Here is a 17,662-nt window from a genome sequence, read left to right as displayed (position 1 = left end):
GTTAGCAAAGCTAAAACAGAGTGTACTAAAGTAATTATTTTTTCTTGCTGAAAGAAGCAGATACTCGCATGCTTTCCCAATTTTCTGAAGAAAAAAAAAAAATACATGACAAAAATGTAATCAGTCACAATCAAGTTAGAAACTACTTCTGTATTCAGCGTAATCATTAACCATGACTGTTCATATCAAGTATTTTTTTCTTTTTTGCACTGATGACTAGTCAAATGCAATACTTCTAACACTCCCCATGAACATTTTCAAAAAATCAAAAGAAGTGCTTACTTTAAGATGGCTATCCATCCATTTTTTGAACCTTGCTATTTTACCAAAGGGCCGTGAGGAATGGAAGCCAACCCCAAAACTAATAGGCACAACAAAGGAACCAACCGTAGATGGAATGCCAGACCAATACATGGCACAATAATAAGCAAACACACAAAAAGCCTTTCATAAGGCCAAGTAAGTAGTTATTTAAACCAAATCAGTCTTACATTGCATTAGTATTCTTTCAGTACTGAGTAACGTAAATAAAAATCTTCAGTTTATAATAAGAAAATTAGAGAATCTCTCCTCAGATGAGCTGTGCATAATTTCTTAACTAAGATAAAAAATAAACAAACACTAAAGCTGCAAATCTGTGTTATACAGAGGAAATGAAGTATCACCGGTGAGCCATAAATACCACTGTTTCCTTAACCTTAGGAATATGGGAATACTGTTGTCAATTTTACAATCTCTTGTACACTTGCAAACCGATAGCTGCACATGTCTAGTATGACCACTCTGATCCAACAGCAGTTTCCACATCAATTCCACAAATTATAAAAGTCCACACCAGAGATTATGAAAAGCACAGAGCAAAGTGACATGGGGAACAGAATATAAATCTGTTTTGATTCACAGCCAAACCTTTCCCTTAAGAATCCAGCAGCACCAAGAATTCAATTAAAAGTATAAAAAAAGTGTATCACCTCTGCTATGCTCTTTCAAGGTTATCCAGACAATTTTTGTTGATTACAATACCTTACTAAACCATAAACCGATCTAAACCACGACCTAAGAATTAGACTGCATTCTGATTTTAATAGCACAGACAAATCTGGAAGCTTACTTCCCTTTTGGTTTTATTAAAAAAGCTGCCTACATTTCACCTTCCCACACTCCAGTAGACAGATTAAACGTAAAGAGGTAAACCAGAGGATGAATTAGGATAATTTTTGTGGTCACATGCTTGTTTAGTTAAAGACCTGGTTATTTCAAAAATCTTCTTGAAATTCTCACATCCTTGAAAGCAGCCATGTGCAAGAAAATAGATTTAAATAATAATTTAATAGTGTTAACATTTTCTGTCTTACAAGATTAGAGAATTTGCTTCCACATTAAGTATATTATCTCAAAACATCACATAAAGCAGTATTGTAAGAATTATTTAAGGTACAGAACTTCTACATAACTTTATTTAAAAATCAAATTGTTCACAATAAACATGTGGAAGATTTACTCGTAACACTAATGTTATTACATTAACAGGGAAATACTTTGTAAATATCTTGTATGCAGCTAAAAACACTTATAGCTAGGAGTTTAAAAAACATTTCATAAAATGCATTCTTCAAAAATCTATTTTATTCCCCTTTCTATATAGTCTGGAAAAAGGTTAGGAATTATTTTTTCTATAAACATACAAGCGGACAAAAATCTCCAACTGTATTAAAAAAGGTAAAAAAAAGGAAAAAGATCAACAATAAAGGCCAGTATAATAAACACAGATGTCCTCCTGTGAAAAATGCCTCACATACTACATAACTTCTCCATGAAAAACTGGAAAGCTCAACGAGACTAGATTTAGTCTTTAACTACAATCTTTTGAAACCATGAATTTATTTAAACAATAACAGCACTGAAGTTAGGAATTCCTAACTTCCTACATGTTATTCTGAAGATGATGATCTTAACCTGGTGAAAAGTCTCATGGTGAAAGTCTCTGGAATGTTCACAAACATGGGTGATGAAAAATGGGTGGTATCTCAATTTAAAATCCTTCTCAGTCACTAATAAATTCCTTACAGAAATAAACAAACTACCTTCTAAGGAACAATAATAGGGCCTGCTTAAGTTAAAACAACATGTTGATATTAAAGTAAAAGTTATCAAGATGCAGCTGTCCCACTCCCACAGGTAGTATAAAATAAAATCTTTGCTTGGAACCACCAATCCCAATCATTTTGTTTGCAGATGTGCATGTGGGCAATAAGCAAACAAGAGTAGATATCATAGGAGATACCTACCCGAATGACCAATGTTGTTCAGAAATCAGATTCTCAGTGGCAAGTAATGACATAACGCGTGTCTAAAAATAACTGACTGACACAAACATAATGACATGGAAATGATAAATGTAAAGTCTGACTCCCAATTTCTTATCCCACAATGTCAGATCAAAAGAGTAGTCCTTTACTATGCTGTTTAATCAGGAAATGGTACGACTCTTTTTAATTTTATTCAGACTCTATTTTCTGGCTAACTTTGACTTCTGTCCCCTTCCGTTTTTGATTTCTTTCACCATTTACCATTTCTCAAACGTAGGTAGGTATTTTGGTGGTGTTTCCTACTATTTTGTTTAATAAAAAATTGCTAGAAAAAAAAGTTAAATCTTTCTCCACGAGGGCAATTTGAATTGTTGTCACTTTTATTACTTAAACTAGAATCGCATCCTCACCTGATGATGAATATGTATGTATATTTAATGTAAGCATGCAATTCATAGGTTTAGTTTTATACAAGAGTTAGGACAGAAGCCTTGCTAAAAAATACACAGAAAAAAAATTTTTTTGTTTAGAAAAAACCATTTTTAAGACAAAATCTACACAGATAAAATGTGTGCAGCACTAAAATCATGTTTAACTATGCTATTTCCCTATTTACTTCCCTGGCACAATCAAGAAAGACCTACAGATGGCATGGAGAAAATACAGCCTAAGGTTGTATCTTCATACTTTCACTGAGATGCTAGCAAGATAGATCTTAATTGCTCTCACAGGGAAATCTGTCCTTTTACGGATGCTCAATAAAATAAATAAATAATATATACAGAGACACACACATACACACACACACAATTTGGCCTGAAAACAAAAAGAAAGAAAACGTCCAACTTGACAAACACAGTTACAGTGAGGCATTATGCTGGCTTAATGCGATTGGTATAAAGGAACCCCAGCAGTGTTTCTTGACATATTTCTGCTAAATAATGTATTGGTTATAACTACTTAATATTAGTGTGTCAAGGAGATAAAGTGTAGTATTGTTAGTAGTGACCAGGTTGTTTTCCTTCTCTCTTTCGCTACTAACTCCAGGGAGTCCAAAAAGTGCATCACATACAGTAACTGAGCATGCCCTTATTGTTAGCTTGCTAATTCAGTGGGTCACCCTTAAAAGTGTGATGTTACTGGCCCAGCATACCATAGCGCAGAAACACAATAGTCAACACAGAGTTGTAGAATATGTTAAGGATGTCACTAGGAATGCTCCAATCAAAACCAGCTCATTTTCACTAAAAACAAAGACTCAATCAGTAATCGTTTGATCACAAAAAACAATATTTTCAGCCCCGCTCTCTAAGCTTTGTAGTAATTACTTGCAGTACTCCTTTATGCAAGGTATTAAGGCAGCTGTGTCAGCATCTTTATTCTTTTCCAGCAAACGTCTTGCAGTGTAAACAAAGAGCAGTGAGTGGAAGCTTATTGAATCAGTGAACAAGAGGTGATTGGTATAATTACCCTTTACATTAAGGAAAGTGGCATAATAAACTGTAAAAAAAGAACTCTGAAAAGTCATCCTGTGCAACTAGATAAACAGCAAGGAAAGCTTCTTTAAGGAATTCAGACCTTTATTGAGTATAATAAATTAAAACAGACACTGCTGGAGTATGGACATGCTTGCTTAAAATGCTACAGCTTCTAGTTTTAATCGGGAAAAGAAAAGAAAGATGAATTCGAAATTGCTGCTTAGTAAACAATAGCCTTTTCTTTAAAGTTTTGTACTGTGTTTATTATTTGTGGTTGAGTGTCATACAGCAAGTTCTAGGTAATTACAAGACAAATCACCACACTTTTGGACCCACTCATCATAGATTTTAACAAAACTTGGCATTTTGATTGGTCATACGAGTAGGCAATGGAGCTGAAATTGCATGTGTCTTGGATCAATATTAATGGTGATTTAAGCTAACAAATTTTGAACTTATTGGGGGAGGGGGGATTACAAGTTTCACTGGCTAGATCTCCATAAAGAGAACTTGCACAGAAATGGTTCTCACATTGTTTTAAAGGTCTTTTCCAGTTCTAAATTTTGCTTAATACTACGCTATCCTCAAAATGAAAAATGACCATTTTATGAGTGATTAGATTACAAACTGAATAGCAAATAAAGTCTATATTTTAAAATTGGTCAATTTTTTACTAAAACAATCTTATAATATAATGAACATGTCCAGAAAATGCGGTCTTTGGTTTTTAAGGGCCGAGATATCACTACACATCTGAAGTGTACATCAAAACCACAATTCCTTAAAATGATGTTGAATACCAGTTAGTGATCAGTGAAACATACAGGGTTTTTAGGATTCAAGAAAACGAAGACTAAAGCCAAAACTAGTAGAGAAAATATTTTTAATTGAAAAAGAAATAAAAATGATAGTTTGGAATTGTCTTTTTTTAATTAATTTTTAACTAACTAAAACAAAATAGAATGAATGGTAAAATCAGAATGGTTTGTTTTTCTCTTCAGTTCATACTAATTTTAGCATTTTTTTTATGTCACATGTAATATGGATAAAGATTTCTGTACAGATTTTATTAATTTTAGTATTTTATGAGCACTTTACAATAAGCCTACAGAATTGCACCCTATTAACAAAAAGATAACAAGTGGTCCATATTTTAATTATAAAAATACACTATTATAGGACATAAAACCTCTGTCTGGTCATGCAGGGGATTGGTGTAAACGTTTTTTTAAAGGGATGTATATCTATATATATATATATATATATATATATATATATATATATATATATATATATATATACCAAACACACAAAAATCAGAATCGGCCAATCAGGTAACAAAAATCGGTGGAGTATCGGCCTTAAAAAAAAAAAATCTGATCAGAGCATCACTAGTTGCCACTACCAGCATTCAAGGAACTCAGTCTCCTAAGAAAAAGACTTTACTGCCTTGTCTTTCACAGTTTCCCTGTGTTATGAGAACATGCCCTGTCTGTCATTTATGTACACAGCATTATAAATTAATTACCAATTAATCACTGCCTGCAAAGTGTATTTTTAGAACCACTAAAAGGTTGTATACTATTAAAAAGGGGATTAATGCATACATACAGTTAGGTCCATAAATATTTGGACAGAAACATTTTTCTAATTTTGGTTCTGTACATTACCACAATTCATTTTAAACAACTCAGATGCAGTTGAAGTGCAGACATTCAGCTTTAATTCAGTGGGTTGAACAAAAAGATTACATAAAAATGTGAGGCAACTAAAGCATTTTTTTAACACAATCCCTTTATTTCAGGGGCTCAATAGTATATAGACAAATTAAATAACTGGAAATAAAATGTTAATTTCTAATACTGACTTAATGTTACATTTTCACCACAGCTAGTTTGGACAATGACTAAAAAATAAACCTTAACTTTCAGCCAAAGACAAAAAAAAAACAATAGTTAACTATACTTTTGGAGGAAGGCAAAATATATATAATAAATGGAGGAAATGTGTGCCACATGAAATACAGATAGATACTATTATAGCATTTAAGAATGCGACTTTATTTTTTTCTATAACACATTAACAAGTTTTTACAAGTCAGCTTTGAATATTTCTTAGTTTAAACTAATCTAAAAATTATTCCTTTCAGAATTACAGGCTGATAAATATATTAAGGTCAGCTTTTTACTACTTAAAAATATACTGTGGGACTATAAAGTACTCACAACACAGGAATTTAAAGAGCAGAGAGTCCTACTGAAGATATACACTCACCGGCAACTTTATTAGGTATACCTGTTCAACTGCTTGTTAATGCAAACACCTAAGTGCCTTGAAAAAGCACTACATAAATAAATTTTTTATCTAATAACTCAATCACATGGGAGCAACTCAATGTATTTAGGCATGCAGACAATGTCAAGATGACCTGCTGAAGTTCAGACCGAGCATAAAAATGGGATGGAAAGGTGATTTAAGTGACTTTGAATGTGGCATGGTTGTGGATGTCAGTTGGGCTGGTCTGAGTATTTCAGAACCTGCCGATCAACTGGGATTTTCACGCCCAACCATCTCTAGGGTTCACAGAGAATGGTCCGAAAAAGATAACATATCCAGTGAGCAGCAGATCTATGGACAAAAATGCCTTATTGATGCCGGAGGAGAATAGTCAGAATGGTTCAAGCTCATAGAAAGGGATCAATAACTGAAATAACCACTTGTTAAAACCAAGGTATGCAGAAGAGCATCTCTGAATGTACAACACATCACATCTTGTAGCAGATGGGGTACAACAGCAGGAGACCAGACCGGGTGCCATACCGGTCAGCTAAGAACAGGCAACTGAGGCTACAATTCACAAAGGCTCCCCAAAATTTGACAAAATCATCTCCTGGTTTGATTTCTGCTTTAACATTTGAATGGCAGGGTCATAATTTGGTGTCAACAACATGAAAGCATGAATCCAACCTGCTTTGTATGAACAGCTCAGGTAGGTGGTGTAATTGTGTGGGGATATTTTTTTGGCACACTTTGGGCACCTTAGTACCAATCGAGCATCGTTTAATTGCCATAGCCTACCCGAGTATTGTTGCTGACCATATCCATCCTTTTATGGCCACAGTGAACCTATCTTCTGATGGCAACTTCCAGGAGGATAACGCACCATGTCACAAAGCTCAAATCATCTTAGATTAGTTTCTTGAACATGACAAGGAGTTCACTGGACTCAAATGGCCTCCACAGTTGTCAGATCTCAATCCAATTGAGCACATTTGGGATGTGGTGGAACGGGGGATTGGCATCATGGATATGCAGCTAACAAATCTGCAGCAACTGCATGATGCTATCATGTCAATATGAACCAAAATCCCTGAGGAATGTTTCCAGCACCTTGCTGAATCTGTGCCACGAAGAATTACGGCAGTTCCGAAGGCAAAGGGGGATCCAACCCGGTACTTGCAAGGTGTGCCTAATAAAGTGGTCGGTGAGTGCACAGCAAGATATTCACCAGTTGTTTAAAAAAAATGTATAGGGTGATTAAGAGTACACATGCAGATAAAAGGCCAAGTTCTTTACAGAAATCTCTACCTAAAATATTGCACCAACTATTCTTTCAATGTTTCCCAACAGAGAGCATCAGAATGTGACCTTGCTGAACTTTGGAAAAGGTTATAGCAAGCAAAACTGAGAAAGTGTTTCCATCTTAATTTACAGCACAGTTTTTACAGCAGTCTGAGCTTGGATCATTATAGTACTAACATCAGAAGGATAGAAAAAAGTTGTGAAACAAAAAATCTTTAAAGACATGGTTTAAGGTAGAAAAGTGCTACTTGTAAGCAAAATAAATATTAAATTAAAAAATTCAAGATGGGGATACTGTGTTACTGGAAGCAAAATAATGGAAAGGTTTACTTTGCAAGATTCTCATCAACCAGGTGCAACCTAGGACTACAATGCTAAAGTGGATGCCCTACTCTTAAAGTCTCAGGGAATTAATTTTTAGTCTTAAGCAATAGACTAAGCCATTCTCTTAGCTTTCACAATGTAATGTGTGTCAGCATGAGATATGGAGAAAACTTCATTTAGCAATTAGTAAATAAGCTTGATTGTCTTCTTATGGTTCATCAATCTGGGATGTAACAATACTAGCATCAGGTTTGGGTCAGATCTTATGTATTTGTAAAAAACACCTAGAACTGATACCGTTAGCATGATTAAAGTGATTGTATGAGCATTAGGGAGTAAAAAACTGAACATAAAATTTCTGTGCTAAGTTCTTTCATATGAACGATGAAAACCGAAGCCTTAAGAGGAGGTATGAAAACACCACATGTAACCTAATTACACATCTCAAAAGGAAACATAAGAATAAGCTTGACAAACTTGTCTCTAGCAGAAACAACCACCAACACTGCAGCAGCCTCAAGCAATGACATTAAAAATGTCAAACAATTAAACAAAGTCAGTGAAAAACCTCTGCCCAACATATTACTCTTCATAACCAACCACTCTCGGTTGTTGATAATGAAGTATGTCAATACCTCCTGAATATGCTGAAACCAAAATACAATATTCTAAGTTTTACTCACATCACAGAGTTTCTCTTACCAAGGATACACAAGTTTGTTAAGAAACATGTCAGCATTTTAATGCATTACATAACAGCTTCAGCTTTACCACTGACGTTTGGAGCAGAAGTGTTTCTCCAGTGTCTATCCTCAGCTTAACTGTACAGTGGATAGATGAGAAATTCACTCACCAGAGAGTTACGCTGCATGCAAAGCAGTTTCGATGCTCCCATACAGGTCAAGACACAGTAAATGCATTTCAGAAAATATTTTGGCACTTGGGCCAACATGAAACACTGCGTGCATGTTCTGGTTTGTGACAATGCCAAAAATGAAATAAAGGACATAATAATAAATAAAGGACACTGATGACGCTGGAGTCCCAAGCCCTTCCTGTGTTGCCTATACACTCCTAGCTGGCAGTGGCAGAGTTTGTTCTGGCACAGCAAAGACTGGTCTATGGAATGTACCCTACAAATTTGAATGATTTTATGCCAAGTTGCGAATCTTATATCGGATGTTAACAGTGAAACTAACAAGAAATAATAAATACTACATTCCAGTCTTTAGTCTCATAACAATGGTACTGATATCGGAGAATACTGTACTAAAAAATAAGTAGCTGTACTCTGTCTGACAAAAATGGCATTGATGTATCCCTATCACCAAACGTGTGTGTGTGTATGTATATAATCTCTCTCTATTATATATATCTATATCTAAATATATCTCTCTCTCTATCTAGATATCTTTCTATCTATATATATCTATCTATATACACAGAGAAAGAGAGAGAGAGACACAGAGAGAGAGAGAGAGAGAGAGAGAGAGAGAGAGAGAGAGAGAGAGAGAAAGAGAGAGATCTCTATATATCTATCTATATATATAATATATATCTATATTTATCTATATCTATATATCTATACACAGTACAGGCCAAAGGTTTGGACACACCTCCTCATTGCATGTGTTTTCTTTATTTTCATGACCATTTACAGCACTCCATCATACTCCTTCTTGGTCAAATAGCCCTTACACAGCCTGGAGGTGTGTTTGGGGTCATTGTCCTGTTGAAAAATAAATGATCGTCCAACTAACCTGACTTCTGCACAACACAACTGCTGGTCCCAACCCCATTGATAAACCAAGAAATTCCACTAAATAACCCTGATAAGGCACACCTGTGAAGTGAAAACCATTTCAGGTGACTACCTGTTGAAGCTCACCGAGAGAATGCCAAGAGTGTGCAAAGCAGTAATCAGAGCAAAGGGTGGCTATTTTGAAGAAACTAGAATATAAAACATGTTTTCAGTTATTTCACCTTTTTTTGTTAAGTACATAACTCCACGTGTGTTCATTCATAGTTTTGATGCCTTCAGTGAGAATCTACCAATCTAAATGGTCATGACAATAAAGAAAACACATTGAATGAAGAGGTGTGTCCAAACATTTGGCCTGGACTGACTGTCTGTGTGTATATATATATATATATATATATATATATATATATATATATATATAAATGAGAGAGAGAGAGAGAGAGTGTAAACGCTGGCCCGGACACAGGCAGATGGACATCTTTGTTTCCCCCAACACACCGTTTATTTACAATACATACAAACAAAAGTCAGGTGTACAAAACCCCAGTGCCTCTTGCACAGATTCCCCACAGTCCAGGCCTTACAGTCTCTGTGCCTTTTATTTGACCGCCTCCCGTCCTCTCTTCAGCTCTGTCCACTTCCACCCGACATCCACCCATGACTGGAGGGAGGCGGCCCCTTTTATAGGAACCCGGATGGGCTCCAGCTGCTTCCCGGCAATCTCCCACGGACACACCCCGTGGCGGAAGTGCCGCTGCGCACCTGGAAGCCATCCGGGTGTCCCCTGTCATCTTCCCGGTGTGGCGGAAGTGCCGGGCTCCCAGGATAATCAGGCACTGGGGCGTCGCCTGCCGATGGCCACGGGTCCCTACAGGGCTGGGCTTCCAAGCCCTTTACCCGAGGCCTCCAGCATAACCAGGACAGACGCCCTCTCGCGAGGAGAGATATATCTATCTATATCTCTATATTATCTCTATATTATCTATATATTATACACACACACACATACACATATATACATACATATATACACATATCAAAATGTACTGTGAAAACAGGAAAAAAAGAAAAAAAAAGACAGAAATCCAGACATTACTTTTCATTAACTGTTATTTATCAGCTCATTTATTCCTGAACATACAGATAAAAATAAAAATCGTCTTAACAGCGTATGTCACTTAACTTAAGTGTTTAATCGACAAATTTGATTTGAATGGTCTTCTGTACAAATACAAAATTTACAGGGCTGTAAATGGAAGTACCCTAAAAATAATCCATTTTTACTAGTTTGAGCACCATTAATACTCCATAAGGATTGCAATTTTGATACAAATAACTGAGTATTACTTTTCAGTTAAAAATAATGACAAATCCCTCTATTATATAAAAAAACTTGGGATGAGACCTGTTCAGAGACATGGGACGTGAATTTCTCAGAAAGACACTTTCATGTCCCGTGAGACTAGACTTTATGCCAAGAGATTTAACCACACCCGGGGCCGGACAAAGACAAAGAGGAGATGCCAAAGTAGAACATCAAAGAATTCAAAAACGTTGGTGTGATACATGTGTAGAGCAGGTTAGAGAGAATGGAAGTAAGAAAATTCAAAAGTCTCAAAAAATGATAGTAAGGATTGCATTACTGCAAACAAACGGAAAATATTACTCGGTGAAATAACGGAACAGCGAAAAAAAATCAAATGATGTTTGAGGAGGTCTGGGGCAGAAGAGAGACAAGGCAGGGAGACAAAAGGACAGCCACCCTCTTCACAACAGCGTATAGCGCAACACGGGGGTAATCTTGCCGAGCGTAGCGAGCAGAGGGCAAAGCCCATTAGTTAATATGATCAAATATCATTATCTCTAAATCAAATTCTGACATTGTCCCCCAAGTCTATAGAAGACAATATAATTCTTGTTACATAGGAGGGTACCACTTCATCAAGAAATTAAATTCAGGAGCTAATTTAAATACTATTTGTCAGTTACACTAATAAACTTACCTTCTTATTCACATTTGTCACATTTACATATAACAGTAAAATTCTCAGTTGCATGTCTTCATAACAGTAATATAATACCAGACAAAAAGGGACAATGATTACAATATCAAATAATGATTCAAACATCTCTACAATGTACAAAATTTAATTTAAATCAAATCATTATAAACCCCTTCAATTCATTAATTCCACATACATTTTTTCTAACAGTAAACACATTTCAAGAATTTAAACAGTCTACACAGTAAGACTGGAAATACTTGGTAAATTATCTAAATTTAGCTCTTAAGCCAGGTTTACACTTGACGTTCAAAAGGCTTTTGCACACACACCATGGCTGCCATGCATTCCCAGCATGCTGTTGACGCGTCCTCTGAGCACGTCTTCAGAAATTAACGGGACATGTATGCGAGTTGCAGTACCAGCAAAAAATTTTGGGGGCGCAGTGTGTTCAACTTGGTACGTGTCTGTTACTATGAACATCTCCATAGTGACAGACATGCCTGACAGAACAGCTGGCATCAAATCACCAGAGTTTTGAAAGTTTATATGGATAACTAGGGGGCTTCGCCCCCTGCTCACTTTGCTTGCCAACACCCCGGCCTACACTATACGCCAGCCATTTCACATCTCTGCTGTTCACATATATGGATTTCACTTTCACCAAACAACAAATTTTTTAATTCTCACAGATATGCCTCTTCATTGGGAAGAAACACCACTTTTCCCTGATGGCAAAACAAATTAGTCGATCTACAAGTCTCTGACAAAGTTTAAATCCAAACAATATAAATCGATTTCTTTTTGCTTTTCCATTATTTCACCATGTAATAATTTCCATTTGTTTGCGCTAATGCGATCTTTACTATAATTTTTTGGAGACTTTGGAATTTTAGTACTTTCATAATTTCTAACCTGCTCTGCATGTTTTATCGCGCCAACGTTTTTGAACCTCTTTATGACATTCTATTATGTTATCTACTCTTTGTCTTTTATTTCCGGCCCCGGTCGTGGTTAAATCTCTTAGCACAGAGTCTCATCTCATGGGACTTGAAAGCATCTCTTTGGAAAAGTCACATCTTACCTCAGGTTAAAAAGTCTCATCCCGTCCCATGATTTTTTTATATAATAAAGAGATGTGCAAGATGAAATGGAAGCAAATCTGAGACACACACATCCATGCACAGTGGAAAATGTCCTAGAAAAGAAGTGGGGGATTCGGCCATTGCAAGATAATGCAGTGTGATACCAAGTTGAATTGTAGCTCCAACAGGATCAATGTGCATGCTTCGATGTTTGATGAATAGTTCGATGCAGTGAACCCAACCATCAATCTTAAATTCTGACATGCGTAAACATTCATGGTGCTTTTCTTCATCCATTTCTTGCACAGGCAATACAGGCGTTGCATATTCTCCGTCGCAATGAAGTGATACACTTAAAGGTCTCGCATACCATCTACTGTGTCGCTGTTGCTGTCTTTTTTGTTTAATTTTTGCACCTTCACAACAGCATCAGAATGCAAAGAATTTGTACCTTTAACATCGTTCTTCCACAACTCACAACACGGTGAAACAGGACAGTGTTTTCTTGCCATGATGATATCACGCACTACCAACTGGTGGAATCCTCCAGATTTACAAGAGGTACATGCCAAAGGACATGCATGGAATAGCATTAAGTATTTCACTGGGCTCAGTGAAGCCTTATGGAAGGAATGAATGTATGAAGCAGATCATTCAGTTAGAAACCAAGATTAGAACACTGTATACTGTACCTAAAATATGTACTTTTTAGGGCTGTCAGAACAATCATTCACTATTTTAATATAATTCAAATCTACATTAAAAAAAATCTTATTCAAAGGCAAATGTTGACATTTGATTTTAAAAGAACAGTCCTTTTTTCTTTCTTAAACCTACCACTAATTTTTGCATTTTGATACAAAAGTATTGCAGCATAGCATGTCTGGAGTATTTTGCACATCACTTTCATAGTATTTTTACAAATGTTAATTGTTCCTTTGTATCATCATTATAAAAAAAAAAAAAAAACCAAAACAGGTTTTTCTACCACACCACATTTCTTTTTGGTGAACAGGTATACTAACACAAATTCTAAAGCCTTCTCCAGCACCATTTAAGTATTGTTTTCTTCATTGACCCTGTTGAACATGAGATCCATGATTTACTGCTGTCATCATACACTGTAGCAAACAAAAGCTGGCTTCCTTTTTTATTATACACAATGGAAAAAATGGCCATTTTTCTGATTGCCTTTTATTATTATTATTTTAACAGCTTTAAAATCTTCATTTTAAACAACATTTTGACTGTCGGAAAATGACACTTTTCAAGGCAGCAGGCTTAACACATATTCTGAAAACAAACATGAAATGAAAAATGAAAGAAGGTTACATGTTATACTTTGCTGAATCTGCAAAAGGAGAAAATAATTCTACTTATTTTAATCCTGTATGTAACTCTTTGACTACCAGTACCCATCTGCAAACTTATCAAATTGGTCTGCTCCACACTCTTGATTTATCTTCAACAAGTTCACACATATATCTTACAATTTGTTTTACATTTTTGCGTTGCATTTTTTACACTGCCACAATGTTAATTTGCTGTTAAAGTGCATGCCAAATAAAAAATAATGGATACTTTAAGATCTTTACAATGCAACATTTAGTACTTTCAGTAGCTCCTTTTGTGAAACATGAATACTCACTATGCCACAACGTACATAAAATACAGATGGACACTGACTTCACACTTTTTGCAACAGTGGAAAGGCAAAAAGCAGAGCAAAGATCAGGAGGAGGGGTGGGGTGTGGGGACTAGAGAACTGCATGCATTTAACAAGTTTAAATAATCATGAGTAATTTTGAATGGGTTTCAAAACACACTACGGGAATGTGAAGTGTCTAGGTTCTACTTTTCTCATTGATCATGTCACTTTCCATGCACAAAAAAACTTTTTTTGGGGGGAAGCATCACTTCACGAGTCATAAGTGCACCATGCTTTTTTGTGATGAAGCGTCAGTTCACAAGTTGTAAGTGCTCCATGTGATGTAAACCAAGCAAAAATGAAAACAACAAAGGAAAGTTAAATAATAATGTACAGGCAGTAGCTTTTACAACTTTTAACCTATGTTTGAATATATTTGAATAGTTACATATTTTTAATACAAGTATTCAAACACAAATTTTGAAATAATTTGATAGCCCTAGTACCATTTCATTAAAAATGCTATGGCCTATGTACATTCCTATCTAATGCTTATTATACTGTTAACATACTGTTTTCAAAATACAATAAACTTATTACATTTATGTTGCAATTTAGATATTGTAAATTGCATATGTATTAACAAAAAGGGAAAAAGCATACTGTGACACTTCATTAAGTTTCACTAAAGTGAATGTTTTAACTCCTCACATGGACATCAACACACAATGGAGAGTCTTTGGGTTATAATTTTGTCTAATGTCTGATACATAAACAATACTCCTGGTTAAAAATATCAAATACAGATGTTTAAAAACATTTGTGAAGGACTGCAGATGCATCAGGTGAAAAGTCTACTTAACTTTCTCCTTAAATAGAACTGACAAGCATGCCCTTCTAACAAGTTCAAGATCAAAATGTACCGCTATATGTACAAGTTCTTACTCACGTCTCCAAGAGACTAATGAGACCACAATACTAAGAACACAAAAGACTAAATATAGCATAATACATTAAAAGCAACATTAGATGGTATCTGAACATGCAAACAACAATGCATAAGAATGCATACAATTTGTCCATGTATGTGGAGGCTGAGTAATCTTAAAACCTTTAGATAAAAACGTTAATGGCACTATCTCATTTTCCAGAATACAGGAGTGAGGAAAGCAACTGCACAAAGGCAGACATCTTTCAGAAGCCTGTTACTCTTCTAAGAAAACATGTATTGCGTATGTCCAGAACAGAAGGAAGCTGTACACCAGTGACATTCCAAGCCCACCCTGCAACCTTCTACAGTGTTTTGTGGCCCTGAGATGAGCAGGTGCTGTATAAAGATGCAAACTTCTGACCCTGTCCACGGCATTCAATCTGATGTAAAAAGGAGTATGATCTACCTCCTGCCTCATTGGGTCTATGACAACCTCCATGGTTTTGGTTACATTAAGGGCAAGACAGCTGTCACAGCACCACCACGGAAGACTCTTCTCTAAAGTTGCCTCACCATTGTCATAATGAGAAATACTTGTTACAAGTTAACCAAACGACATCTCTCAATTAATCCTGAATTCATCACAAAAATCTATCCTAAAGCAAATAACGCTCAAACGTACATCATTGTGTGGCCCAAGCGTATTATTTCTAAAATGACACTGGGTATCAAAATTATTCCCTCAGTCATTCAATACACCACAGTACATTTACTAAGGTTCTGGGCAGTAAAAGCTAGAAGAAGAACAGTTTACCTATTTTGTTATCTCCGCCATTTTAATATTTTTCTTCTCCAACAAAAAATGAAATTCCTCAGCTGCAGCTATAGATTTCAACTGAAAAATAATATACTGGATATTCATTTGTAAAATGACCTTTGTAAAAGCCAAATTTTACAGGAACACCTATTTTCTCAAAATTGCTTCTAAATATTTAAAAAGTCAATTTACAAACCTTGTCACCGTTATCACTTCACATCATATTTGAGTTTAGTAACACTTTGATGAATGTCACTATCAAGTAAAAACCTGCTCAGCCAAAGTGGGTTATGGCACAACCATGTATTTAAATTTAGCATATTTACGAAAGTAAACAACCAACAGAAGCCACGTCTTGTATTTTATGACACAGTTAAACTAATGGTTTAAGATATTACAATTTAGACACTTAAAATGCATTGAATTATTATATTCTGTAATGTTTGATGCCAATACTTCATCTCTAACTTACCCATCTCCATTGCAAATGCATATTAAACAGAACTTCGCTGGGCCTGCTAACCTAACTTGAATTTCGCTAAGAAAAGCATTGCGTTGCGAAGAAACCCCACACGTAGACGTAGAAAAAGTGCAAACGCCACACCGATTATGGGGAAACCAGATGGTCAGACCCAACCCGTATCAGGGATTAGAATAAGAACTGATCTCGTATAACAACATTAAAATGCTATGGTTCTATCAAAAACCACCCCAAAGACAAAAACAACGGGTAAGTTGTGAAAAAGATTCACGGCGAAATGGTCTGTGAACAGTTTGACAGCCCCAAACACTATCATTCTTTATAAAGCAGGAAAATATGTACGGAAACAAAACAGGTGTCCAGATATGCCAAAGACAACTTTTTAACATAACTACATAAGTGCCTTTTTAATTTGTACGAGAATCAAAGCAACTTGGAGATACAGTATACTGTAATTGCCATCTTGGCCTGTTAAACCCAAATATCAAATAATATACGTAATCTACACTTACGTGGAATCCGCTTCTTCCTTCTTAAACAAAATATTTGCGTTTCGTTTTGTCTGTAATTAAGAAAACAAATCGACAATGTAAACTCTTTATGCATGCCTAGAAAAATACTATTGTCGCAGTGGGGAGGAAAAAACGCTACGCTAACTGCAATTCGCTTGCAAGAAGCGGGTTAACTGCTAACTTGCCAATTTTACCTTCCCTCGGGCTCTGCTCACCGTTCCTGGGCAGTCGGCGGATTCCTACTCGACCATCTAAAACGACGACTTCGTGACTTCAGAATCACGCAGACGCCAGCCAGCAGAAACGTAAAAAGATTAACTGTATCGGTGGTGAATATTTTCTACGAATTTTGTCAGCTTGTTCCAATTGCGTCTAACCGTACCATACAACCAAAATTCAAACGGGCGTTCAAATAACGAAAATACGCATGCGCTAAACTAGGCGCGCGTGCGCCATATTGGACACGTGACTGTCAGATTAACAACAGTGATGGAAATACGACAAAAGGAAAAGAGAAGGTGCCTTGCCTCCCATTAAGAGTACGTACCTAAACTTCTCTGTAACTGATATCTAAAAGTAAACCACACTCCGTGACATTTCTGTTTACCGTGTTCCATAACTTTTGATCACGTACCTTCTGTAGTACGTAAAAGCGTCAAATGTTTCTCCTCAAAGGTAAGAAGGATTTTATGCAAGTTTGTCAGGATATACAAAAATCCCCCTCCTAAAT

At 35.9% G+C, this 17,662-nt stretch overlaps 1 protein-coding gene across 2 annotated transcripts in view; it reads right to left on the bottom strand.

The window, feature by feature from the left end:
- Positions 1 to 17,318, bottom strand: part of LOC120537069 (activating transcription factor 7 interacting protein) — a 178,107-nt gene extending 160,789 nt beyond the window's left edge. Inside the window, exons 1-2 of one of the 2 annotated variants that reach the window (XM_039765699.1) lie at positions 17,127 to 17,318; positions 16,933 to 16,982 (exon numbers count right to left, since the gene is read on the bottom strand). The gene's annotated coding sequence lies outside the window, so the exon portion shown is untranslated. The remainder of the gene's footprint in view (positions 1 to 16,932; positions 16,983 to 17,126) is intronic. The other variant, XM_039765697.1, reaches the window with a different exon arrangement.
- Positions 17,319 to 17,662: the final 344 nt, after the last annotated feature.

This window comes from Polypterus senegalus, chromosome 10 (assembly GCF_016835505.1).
Source record: "Polypterus senegalus isolate Bchr_013 chromosome 10, ASM1683550v1, whole genome shotgun sequence".
NCBI classification, from domain to species: Eukaryota; Metazoa; Chordata; class Cladistia; order Polypteriformes; family Polypteridae; genus Polypterus; species Polypterus senegalus.
This window is presented reverse-complemented; position numbering and strand designations above follow the sequence as displayed.